A 24731-nucleotide genomic window follows, 5' to 3' on the forward strand; every position below is an offset into this window, starting at 1 on the left:
CCTACTGGCTCCTCTATTTGTCCCTATCCCTTCACGTTCTACTATATATATTTCATTTCCTAATCATTTTAGAATCAATGGGTCATAACCTCAATTAATCTTTTGCCAAGCCTTTGGAAACTGAAACTGAACCAGCCCTGGACAGGTCTGGGTCTTCATCTTCTCAATGCTTGCATCTTGGTTGCTGAGACAACTGGAGAAAATGACTCAAAAATGCAGATTTATTAACCCTTAAATCTTAGTCACTAATGCCCACAATGCTCAGCTCTGAAATCTAGTATTTCTTAATTCAATTCAATAGCCACTTCCTGACGTGACTTCTTCAAACCTTCTTGACTGTATCTCAAAACTTTCAGCCTCTCACGCTCTATGCTCTTGCCTCTGCCTCATACATCACAGAGACAATAGACACCACAAAACCAAACCACATCATTTCTTTAAAAAATCAGTCACATTTCTTACAATTGTACTCATTCCTTTCCCTATCCTTCTTTTTTAAATAGAAGAATCCCCCCCCCCCCAACCAAACCAGCTCTGTTATTTTTACTTTTTAAGCCCTGGATACAACTCTCTCTCACCTTCTTAAGAAACTTATTCCAAATCTTGAGCTTCTTCTTGTCTTCTGACTCTCAACATTTAAATATTCTAAATTTTCTTTTGTCTTAGAATTATCTTCTCTCTTCCTGAAGTCCCATTGTTGCTCTGAGCTATGAATCTTCCTTCTGTTACATTCCTTTCTCTTCACTTTGCACCACCAAACATTTTAAAAAGTTAGCCACATTTGATTTAATCATCTCCAAATCTACTTATTTTTTAAATCTACTTCAAAAGGGATTCTGCTCCCAGTAGTCTAATTGAAATTCTGCTCCTGCTAAGGTTATAAGAACCCTATGCCACTATCAGACCTGTTCTATCCTTATCCTACTTGATCTCTCAGCAGGATTTGACATAGCTTTTCACTTCTTTTTTCTATAAGCTATCCTTCTCTAGGTTTCCTAAATACTATGTTTTATTCTCTTTTTCTCCTTCTTATCTGGTCATCCTATCACTGCACTTTTGCTGGCTTAACCAACTCCAGATGAGTATTTATGACTTTTCAAGGACTTTGTTTAGTACTCTGTCATTTCTTTTCTTACCTCATTTTCTTTTTTAAAAATTTATTTATTTTTATTTTTTTATTTTAATGCTTACCTCATTTTCATCCAAGTTTCTTTCATGTACCAGATACATAAAGGTATAGATAGAAAGAATACTATATATGTATGTGTGTATATATAGTTATAGTAATATACATATTATGATAATACATAATACTATATCTGAGTTCCAAACCCATATATCTAATTTCTCCTTCAACAGGTCACTTAGAGACTGCATATGCAGAACCTGAACTCAACACTTTATTTATTCAGATTCCCCTAATTTCTTTACCTCAGCAAATAGCATAAATATTTTCTTTTTTTTACTTTAAGATATTAGTTATTTATTTTGACACAGAGAGAGAGATAGTGAGAGAGAGAGAACACAAGCAGGGGAAACTTCAGGCAGGCAGAGGGATAGGGAGAAGCAGGCTCCCCGCAAGGAGCCTGACACGGGGCTTGATCCCAGGTCCCTGGGATCATGACCTGAGTTGAAGGCAGCTGCTTAACACAGAGCCACCCAGGTACCCCTAGCACCAATATTTTCTAACATTCTCATAGCCAGCCAGATGAGCAGAGCCCTTTTTAAGTCTGATTCCTGAGGGAGTCCCACATTTTGGATAATCTTCTTTGCATTTTCAAAGGCCCTCACGGTGTCCAGGACTCTCTCTGGTCAGAAGTGTCATTTGGATAGGATGCCCAAGCTTCAACCTTGTTCTAGTAGACCTCATCAAAGATGGTGACCTAAAAGATCCTATCTCAGAATTTTCAAGGTTCTCTCTCTGGTGCCAAGTTCTGGATCCTATTTATTCCCTTTGAGATACTCTCCAACCCTCCTACCTCCCACACTACTTTACCAGATGCCATAAGGAACTCGGATGCAAGAGAGCATCTTATGGACAGATGAGTGTAGTATTTCTTTCATGGGGTCACCTGAAACTGGACTGCCAGGATGGCACTGATTACGGATTTGAGGGTGACTCTTTCACAGTTGACACCAGTCTGAGTACTGGACTCTATAGGAATCTATCGCTTATTCTTGAGTTTAGGCCACATGTATGTGGATTCATGTATTGGTTCTCATCTGTCTTAGTTCTACTGTGGTGCTGCTTCTAGTCTACAGCACCTTGGTATAACTAGAGTGGTGGCAAGTGTTCTTTACCCTGTGACTTTTAGCTGCTCACATTTGGGGTGGTCACTCCACCTCCTCCACAGGCTTCTTCCCATAGTCCAGGCAGAACTCAGGGAGTCATTGCTCTTATCTCCTCTGAGGAATTTGCATCATTTGCTGCAATACCTTTTGTCTGTTCTGATCCATGTGCTAATGATTTTTCTCCTGTGACTGTCTTACACAATGCTGGATAAGGAATGGGCATCCTTTGCAAAAATGAGCATTGCTTTTCTCCCTCTGCCAACAGATCCTCATCTACCATTCTTGCTGCTGTTAGTATGTGCAAGGCAAGGTTGCAGGCATTGTGGATGGAGATAACATTCTAGAAATGCAATGATGCCAGACCAAAAGATCAGAATATGGTTAGAAGATGTACTGCTTCTTGTTTATGCTATAAAATTCTGAATGGTATATTTCATTTGATCAGAATGCTAACTATTGTTTACATCATCTTACTCTGGGTAAGACTTGCATTTGTAGCCATCGTAGTAGAAGCACAATAAGAACATGTAAGAGAGTCACTGGAAGTTGTTATTCACAGGCAACAGGATGAATGATGCAGTGTCATGAGTAATGATGTGGGTCAAATAAATGGTATGAGGGAACTGCAAAAGCAAGCAGTTCTGTAGTATTTCAATGAAACAAGTTTCCAAAGGGCCATGGCATGTTAGAACATGTAATAGCAGTATTGCTGTCTTTTCTCTGTAGTAGGAGATATATAATTAACCATGAGTGGTATATTTGGCAATAAAGAACACAAATAAATGACTCTTGGAGCTGAACACCCAGAGATTATATTATGAAATCTTCCTGTACATGAATTGGACAATAAAGAAAGACAAAAATACCTCTTCTTTCTATATTATTTAAAATCCACTATTCACATGTGCTTGTGGAATTGTGTGTTCAATTTTTAAACCAAATTGTGCATATAGACAGGTACCTTTAACATTTATTTCCCCAAGGGCCATGCTACCTAGGTTGGGCTTGCCATCCTTCACTTCATTTTGAAGCAAGAATTCTGTTGATTATTAGATCTCAGTATCTCTTTCTCACAGTTTTCACTTCACTTCAATATATTCACCCTGTTTATTTTTTAAATTGCTCTCAAATCCAGTCACTCTCTCCTAAGTTTCCATTATTTTCCCCCCAGACTATGGTATTAACCAATCATCTGTCCCTCCTTCCTCTGACCATGTATGCCCATATTCCATATTGTAGTCAGTAAGGTTGATCTCATAATCCAACTGTTTAAAGTATTGAAATTGTTTCACTTGCCCTGAAGAAATAAGTCTACGGTTTAAATGTGGCTGACCAGGACCGTCATGACCTGAACCTGGCCTACCTCTCCAGCTCACATCATATACTTTATAAATTTGCTCTCCATGTTTCCCTCCCTCATCTAAACAATATTAACAAGAACCTATTACGTGAGGAACCATACTCAATACTGAACAGACGGTGGTAATGAAAATCGAACTTGTTCTTACCACATGTTCTTACCACATCTTACCATGATGGACACTTGAATTATAGTGAAGAAAAGAGTTTTTAATGATCATCATCACATATCAAAGTAAAATTGTACCTATGATAAGTTGCAAATAATGACTACTTGTATTTTGAAATAATAGAGCATCAAAAATTTTATAATAATAGATATCAGGAATAAATGGACATTCATTACTAGATGAAAGAGAGAGAAGAAACTTTGTTTTTGTTGTTGTTGTTGTTGTTGTTTTGTTTTGTTTTGTTTTGTTTTAATGTGCCATGCTTTTGCCTGCTTTCTGGTTTACACAAGTTACTCTCAAGATGTGGAATGGTCTTTCATTCTGACTTGAGTAGCCTCCATGTATTTATCAGGGTTTGGTTTAAATACAATTTCTGGGACACCTGGGTGGCTCAGTTGGTTAAGTGTTTGTCTTTGGGTCAGGTCATGATCCCAGGGTGCTGGGATCCAGCCCTGCATTGGGCTATGCTCAATGGGAGCCTGCTTTCAGCTCTGCCCCTGATCCATCTTATGCTCTCCCTCTCTCTCTCTTGCTAACTCTCTGTCTCTCAAATAAATAAAAACTTAGAAAAATAAATATAATTTCCAAAACAATCAAGTGCCTATGATTTGCTCACGTGGGACTTTGCTATGCTTTTTATTTTTTACAGAACACTTTTTAATATTTACCTAATGCCTCTGTTAACTAACAGACTGTTATCTGATTGTTGCATGTTTTATGAGAATATGTAATATCTACCTCATTCACAGCTGTATTTCTAATGTGTAGCACAGAGCCCAAGACATAAGTACTCAAATTTTTATTGAATAAATGAGTAAGAACTTACAATCCAGCAACAATGCTATGTACTGTGTAGTAAAAATAAATAAGATAAATAAGATATGATTCTGGCCCTCAGAGAAGATATTCTAGTTAAAGTAATACTTGATAAGACCAAACACAAAGTGTCAAAGAGGCCATGATTTTTGAGCTTTGTCCTGAGAAATCATATCCCCAGTCACTGAAGTATCTGAATAGAGGCCAATTTTTCAATGAAGTATACCAGGGGTTGGTGGAAGAGATTCCTGAACTGGTAGACCTGATTAAATAAAATGATCTCTAAATGTCCTTTCAATGTTTGTTACTAATGTAAATATCAACTTGCTGTTTTCACTAATTTCAATGATTAAACTCAATTGAAGTGAGTCAATGCAATTGGTACATTTTAGATTTAACTTACTTTGGGGAAATCAGAGAATATATATATTTTATGATACGCATTAATAAGATTAAGAAAAACAATTCTATATTTATGAACTATTTCATATGACTTTTAATGTTGATTTATAAAATCAACATTATTAAAATTGTAAATTATAGAATGATCACTTGTATTTGGATAGGATTTTCAAATGACTCAGCTTTCACACAGACAGTTATAAAACTTAAAATGCTATTTTATTTGAAAATGATAATATTTAGTGCTTAGAATAGCTTTGAGAAAACAATAGCGTAATCCTTCCTCTATTTTAGCATTAAATGAGGAATAGATTTTATCTTTATTTCTCCAGTCTGTATAAGCATTTTATGTCATTTGGAAACCTGAGCTATAATATTATATCATATGTGTGTATAAGACATATAAAATATGTATATTTTATGTTTTGTATTGCTAAAACATATTTTAGCTAAAGAGGAAAATAAAATTCCCTCCTTCCCCTCACATATAAACTTTGGAGCATAATTTTATAGTACAAGTTCTAAACTAGATAAACTGGCATTTTGAGAAGTTCAAAATGTGTAACAGAACTATTGAGCCTGCCAATAAATATTACTACACAAGATTTAGACCTTTAATGATAATTGACTGTTTGAAACTCAGTATGGGAAATACTGAATATAAATGGAGCACATATTTGAAAACAGGGATCTTTAACACACACACACACACACACACAATTTTTTTCTGTTCAAACATGACATGTGTTCTAAATGAAACACTACGTCTTCCACACAAACTTTTGTAAGTATAATTTTCTAAATCTTTGATATTTCAGAAAAATATATATATATGTATGTATGGAAAAAAAATATATATATGCACGTATATAAAAAATATATATGTATATATGTTTTATATATCCAGTATTTTTACATTGATTAAACATTCAGTCATATGTAAGCCCCAAACCCATGGGAATCTGCTCACAAAATTAGCTTAGGAAATATAAGGGGTAATTATCAGACTTGGTTTTTTAGATATGCTCCTAGGGCCTTTGTTGGGATTGGGGCATATGCAGAGATTTGGTGGGTATTTAAAAATATCCATACATCCAGATTTAGACAGTCTAGAGAAAGTAACTTCTGTGTAGGAAATTCAGAAATTATGTACTTATCTATCTATTCATCTATCCATCCTAAATATTTATGTGTACTTTGAGAGAATAACAAAATGCAAGTCAATTGCTGGGAAAAAAGAATTCAGCTAAGAATGTGGCACTATGAAGTAATAGAATGTTCACGTCCCTAAAGTAATCAATTTATTCAAAATGATTTATAGCATTTGACAGAATCATAGTTACCACCCCAGACTCAATGACCCTTCCTATTATCTGTCTTCTAGAAGTAGAGTAAATAGAGCAACACTGAATTGTCCATATACTACATTAATCCAGGATTTAATTGTGAAAGAGAGGAAGAAGGAAGACTCTATAAGGAACATCCACCAGGGAAAAATAAATTTCTGTAATGAGTTTATTGTCATCGGAGGATAGAATTTCTTTTCTTTTACCATGACATGTTCTTCACTGAATAATGACAATTTCCCAAAAGGAAAAACTCACGGCATATTGAGCCAACTCTAGAAGATTTCGAATTTCACTTCAATATTTACGTGTTAACATGAAGCTGGAAACAAGATAATGCATATAATAAATTTGCTCAAAATACATCAAACAAAACCTTACAATAGGAGAAACAGATAAATTTACAATCATAGTTACAGATTTTATTTTTGAAATTTTTTTGTTTCTTTAACCTCCCTAAATTTTTATTTAAATTCCATTTAGTTAACATATAGTGTAATATTGATCTCAAGAGTAGAATTTAATGATTCATCACTTACGTACAACACCCAGTGCTCATCACAAGTGCACTTCTTTTTTTTTTTTTTAAGATTTTATTTATTTATTTGACAGACAGAGACCAGAAGTGGGCAGAGAGGCAGGCAGGGAGAGAGAGAGGGGGAAGCAGGCTCCTGCGAGCAGAGAGCCTGATGTGGGGCTCGATCCCAGGGCCCTGAGATCACAACCTGAGCCGAAGGCAGAGGCTTTAACCCACTGAGCCACCCAGGCGCCCCCACAAGTGCACTTCTTAATGTCCATCACCCATTTAACATATCCCCCCATCTACCTCTTCTCCAGTAACCATCAGTTTGTTCTTTATAGTTTAGAGTCTGTTTTCTCATTTGTCTCTCTCTTGTTTACCCCTACGTTCATCTGTTTTGCTTTTTAAATTCCACATATGGGTGAAATAGTATGGTATTTGTCTTTCTTTGACTGACTTATTTTGCTTAGCATAATACTCTCTAGCTCCAAATGTCAAGATTTCATTCATTTTTATGGCTGAGCAATACACACACACACACACACACACACACACACACACACACACACATGCACACATGTATATATCACATCTTCTTTATCCACTCATCAGTAGATGGACATTTGGGCTCTTTCCATAATTTAGCTATTGTTGATAATGCTGCTATAAACATCAGAGTGCACGCACCCCTTCAAATCAGTATTTTTGTATCATTTGCATAAATTTCTAGTAGTGCAGTTGCTGGATTGTAGGTCATTCTATTTTTAACTTTTTGAGGAACCTCCATACTGTTTTCCAGAGTGGATGCACCAGTTTGTATTCCCACCAACAGTGTAAGAGTGGTCCCCTTTTCCCCTGTATCCTCACTAACACCTGTTGTTTCCTAGGTTGTTAATTTTAGCCATTCTGACTGGTATGAGGTGATATCTCACTGCAGTTTTGATTTGTATTTCCCTGATGATGAGTGATACTGAGCATCATTTCATGAGTCTGTTAGTCATCTGGATGTCTTCTTTGGAAAAATGTGTATTTGTGTCTCCTGCCCATTTTCTAACTGGATTATTTGTTTTCTAAGTGTTGAGTTTGTTAAGTTCTTTATAGATTTTGGATATTATGTCACTTGCAAGTATCTTTTCTCATTCCATAGGTTGCCTTTTAGGTTTGTTCATTGTTTCTTTTGCTGTGCAGAAGCTTTTTATCTTTATGAATACCCAACAGTTTATTTTTGGTTTTGTTTCCCTTGCCTCATGAGATGTGTCTGGTAAGAACTTACTATGGTTGAGGTCAAAGAGTTTGCTGGCTGTGTTCTCCTCTAGGATTCTGATGGTTTCTCGTCTCACATTTAGGTTTTTCATCCATTTTGAAATTATTTTGTAGGGTGTAATGAAAGTGGTCCAGTTTCGTTCTTTTGCATATAGCTGTCCAGTTTTCCCAGCACCATTTTTGAAGAGACTATTATTTTTTTCTATTGGATAGTCTTTCCTGTTTTGTCAAAGATTAATTGACCACATAACTGTAGGTTCATTTCTGGGTTTTCTATTCTGTTTCATTGATCTATGTGTCTGTTTTGATTCTAGTACCATGCTATCTTGATGACTACAGCTATTTAATACAGTGTGAAGTCCAGAATTGTGATGCCTCTAGCTTCACTTTTCTTTTTCAAGATTGCTTTGGTTACTTGTGTCATTTGTGGCTCCATGCAAATTTTAGGATTCTTTGTTCTAGCTTTGTGAAAAATGCTGATGGTATTTTGATAGAGATTGATATTAAATGTGTAGGTTGCTCTGGATAATACAGACATTTTAACAATATCTGTTCTTCCAATCCATGAACATGCAATGTTTTCCATTTCTTTGTGTCACCTTCAATTTCTTTGTCATCTTCAATTTCTTTCATAAGTATGACATAGTTTTGAGGGTACAGATCTTTTACATCTTTGGTTAGGTTTATTCCCAGGTACCTTAGAGAACTACAGGCCCAATATCCCTGATGAACATGGATACAAAAATTCTCTTTAAAACACTAGCAAATCAAATCCAGCAGTAAGTACATTAAAAGAACCATTCACCAAGATCAAATGGGGTTTATTCCTGGGCTGCAAGGGGGTTCAACGTTCGTGAATTAATCAATGTGATACACCACATTAGTAAAATATGATCCTTTCAATAAATTCAGGGGGGAAAAGGATTTGACAAAATATAACATCTATTCATGATAAAAACCCTCAACAAAGTAGGGTTAGAGGAAATATATGTTTACATCATAAAGGCCATATATGAGAGACCCACAGCTAATATCCTCAATGGGGAAAAACTGAGAACTTTTCCTCTAAGGTCAGGAATAAGACAGATGTCCATTCCTCACCATTGTTATTTAACAAAGTACTGGAAGTACTAGCTTCAGCAATCATACAACAAAAAGAAATAGAAGGCATTCAAATTGATAAGAAGCCAAGCTTTCACTATTTGCAGTTGATATGATATTCTTCTATATTGGAAACCTGAAAGACTCCACCAAAAAAGTGCTAGAACTGATTCACCAATTCAGTGAAGTTGCAGTAGGCAAAATCAATGTACAGAAATCTGTTGCATTTCTATACACCAGAAATGAAGCAGCATAAAGAGAAATCAATGAACTGATTGCATTTACAATTTCAACAAATACCATAATATACCTAGGAATAAGCTTAACCAAAGAGGTAAAAGACTCTATTTTTATAAAAGTAAATATATAAAGTGGTTGTCCAAGGCTGATGATGGGGGAGAATTAACTGCAGAGAGGTAACAGGGAGTTTTTTGGGGCTGATGGAATTATTTATAATTGATTGTGGTAATGATGACATTTCTAGAAACTCATGGTCTCCATAACAAAATGGTGTATTTCATTATATGTAAATTATACCTCAATAAAGTTGATTAAAGACGAAGACAAAAAATAGTAAGAGCTAATAATATACATCATTTGAAGAATTATTTGCTTTATTTTAAAAGTGAACTGATCTGATGATGATGTATTTCAAGGATCAGTTGTTGTGGTTCTATTACCAAACATCCAATTAACTTGGGTTGTGACCTGTACAAAATCACTTAACTGCTTTGTTTCTACAGACAAAATCACTTTGGTCTTAAAAATAGACTGATAATTTTGTAGTAATTGAATTCACAATACGCAATGTAATGTCAGCTTATTCCCTACTGTACCCCAAATGTATCTGGGAAATGCACTTGATAAAATGTTTTTCCTTGTATGGATTTAAGGAAGCCAAAGTGTACAACGAAAGTGTAGATTAGTATGAAGAGCTTGAAGGAGAGATTCAGACTTCATTACATTTTTCTTTTTGTCCCTTAGACTATATTTGCAATGATGAAGCCTTCTTGATATTATGTTTTCTTTGCAGAAAGAACAAATGTCGTTGCTAACCTTTAACAAATGAACAACCCTTAAAGCACATTGCTCTGTATCCTAAAATTGGGTGTATTTAATGTATACAATTTTCTTGTAATGGATGTTTTAATGAGCCAGGGACTTGGGGTAAATCATTGGCATTTGAAAGAAGAGAATACAGAAACTAACCATATGATTTTAATCTTTAACTGAATTCAATCAATTCTACATATGACATTTTAGAATTTCAATATCTGAAATTCTTTTGAGAGATATTCATTGTATTTTCTGGTTAAATATTTGAAATAATCCTTTATGCAGTTCACCTACCACCCTTGCTAGTGTCATATATAAAGCTCTCCTCCCCACTTGCTTATACTACTGCAATTACTGCCTACCTTTTTTGCTTGATTTCACATTTGTTCTTCCTTGCAAATCATTTTCCAGACAGTTGCAAAAAAGATAATTTTTACATGTGATCATGAAAAAATGCTGATTATAATGACTTGGCAGAGTGCTTAGAATATCCAAACCTAACAAATTTCATCAAGTGATCTGCTCCTTGTCTGCATTTTGGAACTTATCTTGTAGCTATGTCTTCCAGGTTCACTGTTCAAACCATATTTGCTTGTTCCCACCTCAGGACCTTTGCACTTTCTGTCCTATTTACCTGGACGATTCTTTTCTCATATGTTATTTTGGCATTTATTGTCATTTAGGTCTCAGCTTATATGTCACTTCCATCCATTATCTGGTTTTATCTCCTTTAGAGTATTTATTACCACCCAAAATTATAATTTTTACTTATTTATTGTTTATGGCACATAACTTCATCAGAACAAAGTCTCTGAACCTTTATTGCTACAGTTTCCTTCTGAACTCTTCTTTCTTTTTACTACAAGTTCACAATTTTTTTCACAAGAATTCACATAGTTTTATTACTTTTCCTTTTTTAAAATGACTAATATAAATGCAAACAACTTTTTAAAAATATTTACAGATTTTTAGGAAATATAATACAAATTTACAAGATAATTCAAAAAGTTTAAAATTCTCCATCCAAAAGTAAAAAATTCCATGTAGACCACATACAAAATTTTCATTTTGATTCAGTTTATTAGATATCCAATTCAGAATTTGATTCTGCATGCTTAACATAGTGTTTTCAGAACAATTTGAAATATTTAAATGACCAACTTCATAATTTCTAGTGGGGGTATCCTTCAAATGTAAATTCTAGTTAGCTGTTGATGTGATCATATTGTGCAGAACATCTTACAAAGAACAAACAGCTGGCACAAAATGGAAACTAAGAAATTAAAATTATGAGATGATTCAACTATATTTACCACTTGTTTAATTTAATTGGATTTACTCTTATAGCATATTGTAGTTTATTGCCTAAAGAAGATAAAACCAAGTAGATGAATTTTATATTACAATTTAAATCACAGCATGTGTTATAATTAAAAATGTAAATGTAGATATGTAATTTTTTCAAAAACTCAGTGCCAAGGGGATTTAATACACACTCCATCAGCACATCTAGTTAAATAACATTTTAAACTCCTATACCTTTTATTTAGTTGTCAGGAAGATTCATAGACATAGTGCTTAGGGCCACAGACAAAATTCATGGCCTAATATATACAAATATTTTTTAAACTATGTTGTCCCTTGTCATTAAAGTACTTAAGATTTATAGTATTAAATTTTGGTCGAGTACTTTTTGGTAATTCCAGGAATCTGGAAAACAAAATGAGTATATATTATCAAAGACCTTTTCCATTTTTACACTCTACTCAACTATTAAAAAAAAAAAAACTTCTATCACTCTATTTTCATAAATATTTCTCAGGAAATTACTTTCATGGAATATTTTCAAGGATATACCAGAATATCTAGGTCTATGTGAAATATTAGAGAAATGCTCTTTGACAATATTATATCAAACAGAAATTTATAGGCTATATCTGAATACTGAAAATTCTTAGTGAAATTATCTGGCTAACACATATCTTTGCTTAATTCTCAAATGTCACCAAAGAAGCCTTCCCTGCACTGACATCGGTGTCTAGCTTTGGGTGACATGGCCTTCCAGCTCTCTTAGAAGTTTACACAATGTATCATGTGCTGTCTATGATATTCTTTTAAAAACTGTAAGTACAATGTATTGTAGAGGATGTGGAGTATTGACAGCACATAAAGGAGAGGGAATTAACCTGATCTAGAAATCAAGGTAAACTCCTAAAAATAATGGACATTTAAGCTGAGACCTGAACAAAAGAATGACTATGACAAATGAAATGGATAACATTTTGGAACATAGAGTTGTTCACAACTTTTTTTACTCATAAGTCTTTTAATATCCATGGGGCCTATTGCAGTGGTCCGTCTTTCCTTCTTAATACTAGAATTTGTGTTCTCTCCCTCTCTCTGAACAGCCTGGTTAGAGTTTTATTAATTTTATTATTTTATTGATCTTTACAGAGAATTAACTTTAAGTTTCATTGTTTTCTTTTCTTTAACATACATATTTATCAATTATAATCTGGTAATTTACTTACAATAAAATGTACCCATTTTGTATAATGAATTTTCACACATAGTATATACATAGGTAGCCATCACAATGATCAAAATACAGGACATTTCCATTCTTTCAAAAAGTTTTCTCGTGTTCCTTTGTTATTATTCCCCCCTACTCCCTTAGGCCAAGACTACCAGTGATTTGTTTCTATCACTATGGTCAGATTTGCTTATTCTAGAATTTCATGTAAATGAAGTTATTCTTTACATACTATTTGGAGTATGACTCCTTTCACTTAGCATATATCTTACTTTGATAAGATAGTTTTACATGGTTTTACATGTATCAGTAGCTTATCCATTTTCTTTGTTAAGTAATCATCCATAGTACATACCTAAAACATTTTTTTATCCCTTCAAGAAATGATGAATATTTTTAACTTTTCTAGTTTGGGGATATTATGAATAATGCTGCTAGGAACACTGTTCTATAACTCTTTATGTCTACATATGCTTTCATTTTTTTTGGATAAATACCTATAGGTGAAATTACCATGTCAGCTTGTATTTTTAGGTATCATAATTGGTATTGCATTATATATTTCTTTCTGTTCCCTAATTTTTGTTCATTCAGCACTAAGCCTATAAAATATATGTTTCTATGTGTACATCTGGTCTCAAGCTTGTAACTCTTGCATTGTACTCCATGTTATATAACCATCAGATATCCTCGAGACACTGTGTGCTGAAATTTGCCTCCAACACTTACCACCACATATTTTTGCCAGACTTACAGGTTTGTAACAAGCTTTCTATTCTGTAGTATCTATATTAAGAGAAGATACTAGTGTTAGTTGAATGTGGAATTCATCTTTTAAATTTTAATTCCATTATAATCAACATACAGTGTCATATTAGATTCAAGTGTAAAATATAGTGATCCAACAATTATATACATTATCCAGTGTTCATCATTATAAGGTAATAATACTTTTAAAGCTCTTGGTACTCTTTACTAAATCATTTCTGGTAACATTTTGCTATTTATGTGCTCTCACTATAAGTTTGAAGAGAAGAGATCTAAATTGTGGTTGAAAATATCAACTTGGTTGCAAACATACATGAAACTAGTCAAGGAGGCCTAATGTACTGAATTACCAGATGGTGAATTTGGTTAGAGAAAACAGATTGGGTATCTCTTTCTTCTGTATGCCCTATTTAATTGTCCATCAAATACTTTTGGATGGAAAGTATGATGGAAGCTTGATGAAATACTGAAATCCTTTGTATGTATGCCTGCTCCTTGAAGTACAGAAACAAGTCGTATTCAGACAGTTTATTTAAATAAATGAGTGAATAAGAAAGTGATTAAATCCATGGAAAAGTGGCTCTATAGTTGATAAGCCCTCTTCTCCTTCCCCTCTTCTGGCAACTACAGTCCTGAAACAAGGCATATCCTGGGGATTTTGCAGGCTACTCACACAGCTACATTTGGTGTCATATACTAATCAGCCTAATTAACATAAGCAGTAAGGACATGTGCTATCACGGGGAACAAAAAGTCCAACAGTAAGGCAGCTGCAGAATACAGTTATAGAACAGTTCTCTCTTTAAGGACCCAAGGTCTCTCTATTTCTGGTGTCACAATCCTCAGTGTGTCAGCCTTTCCCTTCGGCTTGCTCACCTAAAGAATATGGACATAGTAGTCCTAGAATAAACATCTCTACAAGAAAATAGCTAGAAGCAGGAAAAACATCAAAGTCTAAAAAACATTCTCTTTTCTTACAGTATCCATTCAAGGAGGAGAAATCCATCCTTCTTTTCTTTCTTTCTTTCTTTCTTTCTTTTTTTTTCTTTCTTTCCTCTTAAGAATGGCTATGTATGATTTATAAGGTCAGAAAAGTGTTTTTTTCAGTTATGATATATTTAATAATATTTTCTTAGTCTTTTAGGTGATGTTGGCATTACTAATCTTAAGAATTCAGGATGATATTTTCTTTTCTTTTATCTGTTCCCTTTTACTTTTTTATTATTATTATTTTTTATTATGTTCTGTTAGCCAACGTATAGTACATCATTAGTTTTTGAGGTAGTGTTCAACGATTCACGAGTTGGGTAGAACACCCAGTGCTCATCATAACATGTGCCCTCCTTAATACCCACCACCCAGTTTCCCCATCCCCTATGCCCTCCCTTCTGTAACCCTCAGTTTGTTTCCCCAAGTCCAGAGTCTCTCGTGGCTTAGAGACTGGGCAGCAGACATTCACAGGTATTTCATTAGCCATACTTATGATAAGCTCTTGCCCAAATTGATTTTCAGCAAGGGTTTAAGATCAACGTGATCTCTTAAGAACAGCTTACATCTTCCTTCAGAGGATACATATGAGGTCAGCTTCTTCTAAAGCACATGGGCATGCAAAGGAAGATGAGGGCTTACACATAGGATTAGCATTTGGTGAAATGAAGAAGAAAGGGAAGGGCATGTGTTGAGTGGCAGCATCTACCTGCTTTATCTTATTCACCAATTTTGCACATTAGTTCTTTGTCAAGTAAAAGGAGAACAGTTTCTTTTGTTCTTATTGTCTTATAGTGGTGAAATTCACTGCTGATGGGTGGAGCTTTTATTCTTTTGAGCAGGAATTCCCACCATGATGTGGATGAGTTGTGAAATATATTTGGGATTTACAAATTTGTTTTACATATAAATGAGAATGGATGCAAAGTAACCCAAATAACACCATCATTCCTTTTTTTAATTGTGGAAGCATGGATCGTAGGTCATTAGATTGTGCCCATAGCCTATAGCAATCTTACTTAAAATGAATACCTATTGTGTCAATCATTGTTGCAACTACACATAACTGTAGCATTTATAAATTGTTTGTAAAATAATTTGCTTTTATTTTTATTTATTATGATTTTTAAGATTTTATTATTTATTTGACACACAGAGAGAGAGATCACAAGCAGGCAGAGAGGCAGGCAGAGAGAGGGGAAAGCAGGCTCCCTGTTGAGCAGAGAGCCTGATGTGGGGCTCGGGCTCGATTCCAGGACCCTGAGATCATGACCTGAGCCCAAGGCAGAGGCTTAACCCACTGAGCCTCCCAGGTGCCCTAAGATAATCTGCTTTTATTCTATTACCTATTTTTATCAAAAACATGGTTGTTTCTATGAAAAGATGTCCTGTAAGTTAGACTGTGTTAAAAAGTAAACTGACACCACAACTGGAGAGAAACAGCAATTACTGTAATTTTGAGTGTTGAAATTAAAGCCAGCTTCTCTTTGCAACTTCTCAGTTTTTTTCATTGCTTTTTTTTTTTTTTTTAAATTTTGATTCACATTTTACTGAGTCTAGGGGATTTTAAAAACTTCTGGAAAAACACTGTGTCAACTTAAATTTGAGCTGCTATAAAACTTTAATGGTTCTGACCCTTTTATTTCACTTCTCAAAAAATAAAGCAAAACAAAAAAATAGAGCAATGAAATGACACTTAGCATACACTTTTATCTCATTTAATTTTATGGCAATTTTTTAAACTCTCCACAGTTTATAGAGCAATTAAACTATGTTCTCAGTCAGGAAAACACACACATACACACACACACATAAAAGAGCAATAAGCTAAGTAGTAATTTCTAGATACCAGGCTAATTTTCACTAGTACTTTTTCAAGTTGAATGAGTATTTGTTTTGTAAAATAAGTAGTTCCTGCAGCAAATGCAAATTTATTTTTGTTTCTCAAAGGCATGTTCATATTTTTGTTGTAGCAGAGAATCATAGTACAGCCTTATCAGATCAATCAATGAATTAATTGCAAATTTAAATGTTCCTTTTCTATGGCTCCTCACACGAGTTGCTGCTGATTTTGCAGCATAGGACACTGAATTAGACTGAATAAACTACACTGATATTAACATGATCTTCTAATGATAATATAACATTACCTAGGGAATCAAATCAAATATTGAACGTATTGAAATTGGTTTTGTTTTGGGATGTACTTGAGAACATCTTTAGAGATTACTAAGTGGATGAAAATATTTGAAAATTGTTTTAATCTCCCAGCTGAACATAAAAGTAGAGACTATATAAATATATGTATAGACATTTATATGAAACTTGCACATTCTCAGTAACTTTTATCAAAAACTCAGCAAAACTGCAGAAATTATAAATAAAAATATATGTTTGTTTACAGAAATAGATAAACCAAGGGTAAAATTATGACCTACATAAAAATTCAAATCTCCCTGAAAGTCAATGAGAGTTATATCATTATGAATATTCTTTGGAAGCATATTTTCAAATTATGTGTGTTTGCAGCTGGATGAAAGGAAACTAGTGAAGTTTTTCTATATACATAAGATAACTATATAAGAACTATTTTGGGGACTTTTTCTCAAAATTTCAATTTCCTACATGAAGCACAATGAACAGAGTATAAGGATTCCTTATGATCAAAAGCAAATACTGTAAGTTCTATAAGCAGGTTGATACAATTATGCATAGTATGTGATAAAGATTAAGTGTACTTTCTCTCAAACAGATTGTACCAGGAAAATATATACTATAAGTTTTCTTAAAAGATATTTATCTATTTTCCAAGATAACAGAGAAAGAATTGTTGTGTGATACTCTAGTGAAATATTTAATCTTATTTTAAAAGACATTTCTAATATTGTATTTTTAAAAGATTTTATTTATTTATTTGACAGACAGAGATCACAAGTAGGCAGAGAGGCAGGCAGAGAGAGAGGAGGAAGCAGGCTCCCCGCTGAGCAGAGAGGCCGATGTGGGGCTCGGTCCCAAGACCCTAGGATCATGACCTGAGCTGAAGGCAGAGGCTTTAACCCACTGAGCCACCCAGGCACCCCTCTAGTATTATTATTGTAATAAAATAAAACATTAACAAAAATTTAATAAGTGTCAAAATGACAAATGAAATGTATTTTTTCCTTGAAATCCTCACTTGCCTTCCTCTACAAGCCTCACTCTTCAAGCTATCTAAACTGGAGTATTTCCATCTATACTCCTGGGGATGATTAACTCCATAATTATAAATAATATACTTATGCATATATTCTTAGACTTAGCAACTTAAAGATTTCTTCTCTGCTATAAAAGAAAAAAAGTAGCTCAATATCTTTAACTTCTTTTGTCCTCAAAAGAAGTTTAACTTCATATGTCCCCCAACATATGTTGTTTTTAAAGTATTCTATTAATTCCAGACAGAAACCATTGTTTCTGTTCCACACAATCCCCCTAACTTCTTTAGATGGAATACTTCACATTTGTCTTCTCCCTCTCTACCTCCAGTAATTATGGAATTTTTACATGTCAATATTTATAATATTTGCAATGCTAGAGTTTTTCCTATTTTGTCTAGTTGTTTTTAGGAATATCTTAAGAACATAAAGTATCCAAAAGTATCAGAGAGACAACCTTAACAAATGTTAGCAAGGATGTGGTGAAAATGACCCCTTGTGCATTGTTGGTGAGAATGAAAATTGGTACAGTCACTGTGGAAAACAGGATGAAGGCTCCTCAAAAAATTAAAAATAGAAATACCATATGATCCAGTAATTCCACTACTCAGTATTTACCCAAAGAAAATGAAAACCCTAATTTGAAAAGATACACTCCTATGTTTATCGCAGCATTATTTACAATAGTCAAGATATGAAAGCAGCCCAAATGTCCATCAATAGATGAATGGTAAAGAACATGTGGGATGTCTATATAATGGAATATTACTCAGCTACAAAAAAAAGTGAAACCTTGTTATTTGTTATAACATGGATAGGCCTAGAGGGTATTATGCTAAGTGAAGTAAGTCAGACAGAGAAAGATAACACAATGTGATTCACATATTCATGGAATCTAAAAAACAAAGCAAATAAACAAACAAAATAAGCAAAAACAGACTCATAAAAACAGAGAACAAACTGGGGGTTGCCAGAGGGGAAAGGAAGAGAGGGATAAACAAAAGTGTTGAGGGAGAGTGGGAGTTATAGGCTTCCATTTGTGGAATGAATAGTCAGGAGGATGGAATGTACAACAGGAAAATGTGAATGATATTTTAGTAGTGTTCTATAGTGACAAATGATAGCTTAGGCTTGTGGTCATCACAACATAATGTATAGAACTGTTGAATGTACACCCAAAACTAATGTAATACTGTGTATCAACTATACTTCAGTACAGAGCATATATAATGCAACAAAATATACTATAATAAAACATACTATATAATTTATAATATAAATGTATTAGAGAAATCTGGACTTAGAGTGCATGTTTTTCACCATTCACCATGCGGTCTTTCAGTCTTCATGTCCTCTCAATCCCTTTAACCTTCTTAATCTCTTTATATTTAAAGCTCAAAGATAGATTAATATTAGTATTGTATAATTTTAATTTGCACATTATTAGGAATTATTGAGTCTTTAAATGGTCTCAAACTCACACCCTGTGTTTGAGGACCATAGGTAATATATAATATTTGCCCTAAAGGCCAGATGTTGGTAGGTGGTTATAAAATTCACCTCTTAAAATGTGTTTATTACATTCTAATAAAATATACATAGGAAGAAAGTAGGTGTCTTTTAAGCAGTTGTAAGTTTTTATTTGGTTATTTTACCAAGGTTTTGTTTTCATTTTTATTACCTACCTCTCATGAGACACATGAAATATATTTTTTATGTTCCATAAAATTAAGATGAAATGGCAACAGAAGGCTATTTCTTGGGTGAAAGAAACTTTCTCATGAACAAAGATATAAAACACAAATGTGGAAGACAGTTCACACATGACCTTAAATCTGTGATCATTTACTGGAAAAACAAAAAGCAAAAAAACCACACCAACAAAACAGCAAACAAACCAAAAAAAAAAAAAAAAAAAGCAAGGAAAACTTATGGTTATACTTAGGTAAATATTATCCTTTGCAGAATCAGTCTCATTATACCTATACAGAAGGAAATTTAATTATGAGATTTATTCCTCCAAATCACAACAATTCAAAAAGAGGAAGATGAATTTTTCAAGAAATAATGCTAAGAACCTGGAAAGTTTTGGAGAAATCTTGAGATCACCGCTAGGCAGCATCCTTCTCTGGATTAAATTGTTCTTTTTAATAGTGGAAGTATTTCTTCTGTCAAAGTGAACGACTAAAGAATTTTAAAAAAATCACTTTTAAGAAAAACAAGAATTCATATAATAAAGCCATTGTGTAAAGGTGGGCAAGTATAATGCACTATATAAAAACAATTTGGAGGGGCACCTGGGTGGCTCAGTTGGTTAGGCGATTGCCTTTGGCTCAGGTGGTAATCCTGGAGTCCTGGGATGGAGTCCCACATCGGGCTCCCTGCTCAGCAGGAAGTCTGCTTCTCCCTCTAACCTCTCTCCTCTCATGTTCTTTCTCTCTCTCTCTCAAATAAATAAATAAATAAATAAAAATCTTTAAAAAAAATAATTTGGAGACTAAGAAATTCACATAGGATGTCGCACCCCTTTCCTAAATAGTTATTACATTCTAAAGAAAATATTATTCACTTTTCCGAAGGCTTTTTCATGACTTATCAGCAATTTTGTTCTCTGTACCCAGATTTCTGCCTCATAAACCCAATGTGATAGAATATCTTGCTGTAGGCTTTTACTCATGTTTCTTCTACACATTCATTAAATTTGTTTATAAAATGCAAACAAGAGATTTCCTTTATTATAAAAATATATTAAGGTGCTTTAGTGATGTTTTATAAATAATTCTTAATATAGGTGAAATATTATGTCACAAATTATCTTAAACGTTCATATTTTCCTCAAAACCAATGTAAACCAGAAGTATATTAGAAAATTTCATTTGAAGTCTATTATTCTGTTTGAATTAACATTTTTTTATGAATATACAACTTTTCTATGCTAAATAACATCCTGTTTAATTTGGTTAAATCAAAGAGTTAATTTGAGAAGAGGAAAGAACATAATCACTAATTATTTTCTCTTGCTTTCTCAGATTAAGCTTTATAGTCATACTAGTACAAGTACTATTACCTGGTAGTTCTCAAATTACAAATCACAAAATATTCTGTGGGTATTTTTTTTTTAAGATTTTTGTTTATTTATTTGACAGAGGGAGAGAGAGATCACAAGTAGGCAGAGAGGCAGATGGTGGGGTGGGAAGCAGGCTCCCTGCTGAGCAGAGAGCCTGATGTGGGGCTCGATCCCAGGACCCTGATATCATGACCTGAGCTGAAGGCAGAGGCTTAACCCACTGAGCCACCCAGGTGCCCCAATATTTTGTGGGTTTTTAAGTACAGAGTATCAGCATATGTGTACTAAACTCTTGGGTATTTGGTTTGCTAACATTAGGGTAGAATTTGGGTAACATAATCCAGAACTGAAAGTTGTTTTTTTTTTTTTTTTAAGATTTTATTTATTTATTTCAGAGAGAGTGAGAAAGAGTGCACAAGCATGAGTAGGGAAAGGTTGGGGCTTGATCCCAGGATTCTGGGATCACAACCTGAGTCAAAGGCAGATGCTTAATGGACTGAACAACCCAGGTGCCCCTGGAAATGACAGTTTCAAATGTAATATAACACTATGGAGGAGATAAAATAGAGTTCAAAATATACAGTTTGAAAAAAAAATCTACTTAATCGTTAGAAGCTACACTTTATACTTTGAGTAATTGGCTTTGTGACAGCATGTCTGATTTTGAAAAGCCAAAGAAAAAAATCTTAAACATGTGCAACTTATTAAAGTCCTCTTAACTTATTCAGTTAACTTTGCTTATTTAAGGGGGAAAATAAACCTTGAATTTTAGTTCATATTGAATCTTTTTTTTTTCCCATTTTTCCATGGGAACCCATTGAAGTGTTAATTTAATTGTGTTCTAAGTTAATCATGTGAATAACGTGAACTTTTAGCTTAAAATGACTCACAACTTGCCCCCCAATCAGTGTGACTGATCTACTTTTATATTCAAATATTTATACATCTCTATATTTATATACTTATTGTCCTGCCTGATATTTATGTAACTTTATACATCTATTTCTCCATTTAAATACATATGTAACTGTATCTATCATCTGTATTACTATACTACATGTGTCCATAAGCTCCATCTCTGTCTCTACCTTTTTTTTTTTTATAGTAGCTTATTTTCCCCAAGACATACTTACTTGAAGACACACATCAGATCAAAATAATGATGATAAATCAAATCTGTATTTCCCTGGCTTTAATTATACTCATCCCACAAAAACACTAGCTTCCACAAATTTCTCTCAGTTAGTGTAGGGATCCCTCAGGGAGTATATTCTATTCACACAAGGAATGCACCTTTGATGACAGTGGCATTCGGAATTTTCTTCGTCTTGCTGAGCTATAGGAAAACATATGTCTTATGACTGTGACACTTCAAAGCTGCAAACACAACCATTTAAAAACCTAATGTCCTTGCTCACTCTTATTTTTCCATTCTGAATATAGGCTATATAAGCCCTTATGAGATCACTATGTCTTTTATGGAATTTATAGTTGTCCTACAGAAATCATAAATAGGGAAGCCCCTGGCTGATGCAGTTGGCTAAGCATCCAACTCTCAGTTTTGGCTCAGGTTGTGATCTCTGAGTCATGAGCTCAAGTCCCACACTGGGCTCCAAGTTCAGCACTCAGTGTGAATGCTAAAGTTTTTCTTTACCTCTCCCTCTGCCCCTCTGCTTGTTCATTCACTTTCTCTTTCTAAAATAAATAAATAAATCTTAAAAAAAAAAAGAAATAGTAAATAGGGAACAAATGTTTGTTTCCCATTTAAAGATGCTAATTAGTATATAAAGTACTCAGCCTGTGTTCTTATAATACTTTAAAGAAAAGTATTATTATGATGTATATATCACAATTTATTTATTGGCCTAGTGATAGATATTTGGGAATTTTCTAAATGTTTTACTAATCTGAATAAAGTTTCTATGTTTAAGCATAAATCTTCAAGTGGATATAGACTTTTATGTCTATTGCATTAAATACCCAGGATTAGTGGGTCAGATTGTTAGCATATTGTTAGCATATGTGGTTATTGTGTATTGAGTATATGATTAATATGTGCTTAAATTTATAAATAAAATAGGTTGCCAAAATGTTTTTCAAAGCAGCTGCATTATTTTGCCCATTTATTTATTTATTTATTTATCATTTTTTTACAAGATTTTATTTATTTATTTGTCAGCGAGTAAAAGAGGACAAGCAGGGAGAATGGCAGGCTGAAGGAGAGGGAAAAGCAGACTCCTCACAGAGCAGGGGAAGCCTGATGTGGGATTTGATCCTAAGATCCCAGGATCATGACCTGAGCTGAAGGCAGTTGCTTAACCAACTAGCCACCCAGACACCCATTTAGTCCACTTTTTAAAAAAGAGTCTCAATTTCATATAAAATTAACTTTGCACATTTGTTAAAAAATCAGTTGATTATATATGTATATATGTGTCAGTTTATTTATGGCTTCTTTATTTTTTAGGTTGATGTATATATTTATTTTTATGTCAATACCAGAATAGCTTACTCATTTTTATAGAACATTTTATGATAATATAAGTTATCTACATTTTATTTTACTTAAAAACTTTTTGACTATTATATTGCCATGGAAAAGCTAGATTCAGATTGTCAATTTCTTTTTTTGAAATTTTATTTTTTAAGAATTTATTTATTTATTTGACAGACAGAAATCACAAGTGGGCAGAGAGGCAGGCAGAGAGAGAGGAGGAAGCAGGCTCCCACTGAGCAAAGAGCCCGATGAGGGGCTCGATCCCAGGGCCCTGGGATCATGACCTGAGCCAAAGGCAGAGACTTTAACCCACTGAGCCACCCAGGAGCCCCAAGATTGTCAATTTCTATTTTGGTTGGAATTGTGTTAAATATATTGATGCATTTGAGGGAGAATTCATATCTAAAGAATATTGAGTCTTCCAATCCAGAAAATGGCACCTTTTTCACTTATTTAGGTCTTTTTAAATGTCTCTCACAATTATGTAGTTGAAAAAGAAAAGATTATTTTAATATTTATAACAGGTACTTAAGTCTGTTTTTCTTTGATTCTATCCCCAAAGTGGGCAGGGCAGTTACTTAACGTTTAATTGCAGTGTGTAATCTGAAAACATAAAAATGAACCTTGTTATATTAAAATCCATTGATCTATTTTGCACTCTGATTAGAATTTTTTATTTTTTTATTTTTTTTATTTTTATTTTTTAAAATATTTTATTTATTTATTTGACAGACAGAGATCACAAGTAGGCAGAAAGGCAGGCAGAGAGAGGAGGAAGCAGGCTTCTCACCGAGCAGAGAGCCCGATGCGGGGCTCGATCCCAGGACCCTGGGATCATGACCCAAGCCGAAGGCAGAGGCTTTAACCCACTGAGCCACCCAGGCACCCCTGAATAGAATTTTTTAATCATGTGTAATTGTGTAACATCATGCATTGGTCGTTTAGAAAATGTTGGTTCACTGTATAATGCAGAATTTCCAAATGTTGGCCATTTTAGTCCATGATATTTTGGGGAGGCAATGTGCCACAGACCTCTTGCCCTTGTACACACCCTGCTGAGTATGCAAAAATTTCAAGGCTATGACCTCAAGTTCTATTATGCAAACCACTTCTCATGATTGTTTATTCAGGTGAAAATAGAAGTGAGATAATGAATAACAAAAATGTATCACACAATATTTAGGGATTGTATCACAGTGAATTCTGTAAGTTTAGCTTTCTTTTTTTGCAGAGGACTTACACATCCTATGATGTCACTATGTTGATATTTCTACTATTCTAATGTGTCCGAGCCAACAGTCTCATCTCTTCTGTCAATATTCATAAAGTGTGTGAGGCTAACTTATTAGCTTACATAGCTATT

The sequence above is a fragment of the Enhydra lutris genome, unplaced genomic scaffold (assembly GCF_002288905.1).
Source record: "Enhydra lutris kenyoni isolate GAN:26980312 unplaced genomic scaffold, ASM228890v2 scaffoldscaffold3, whole genome shotgun sequence".
Classification (NCBI taxonomy): domain Eukaryota; kingdom Metazoa; phylum Chordata; class Mammalia; order Carnivora; family Mustelidae; genus Enhydra; species Enhydra lutris.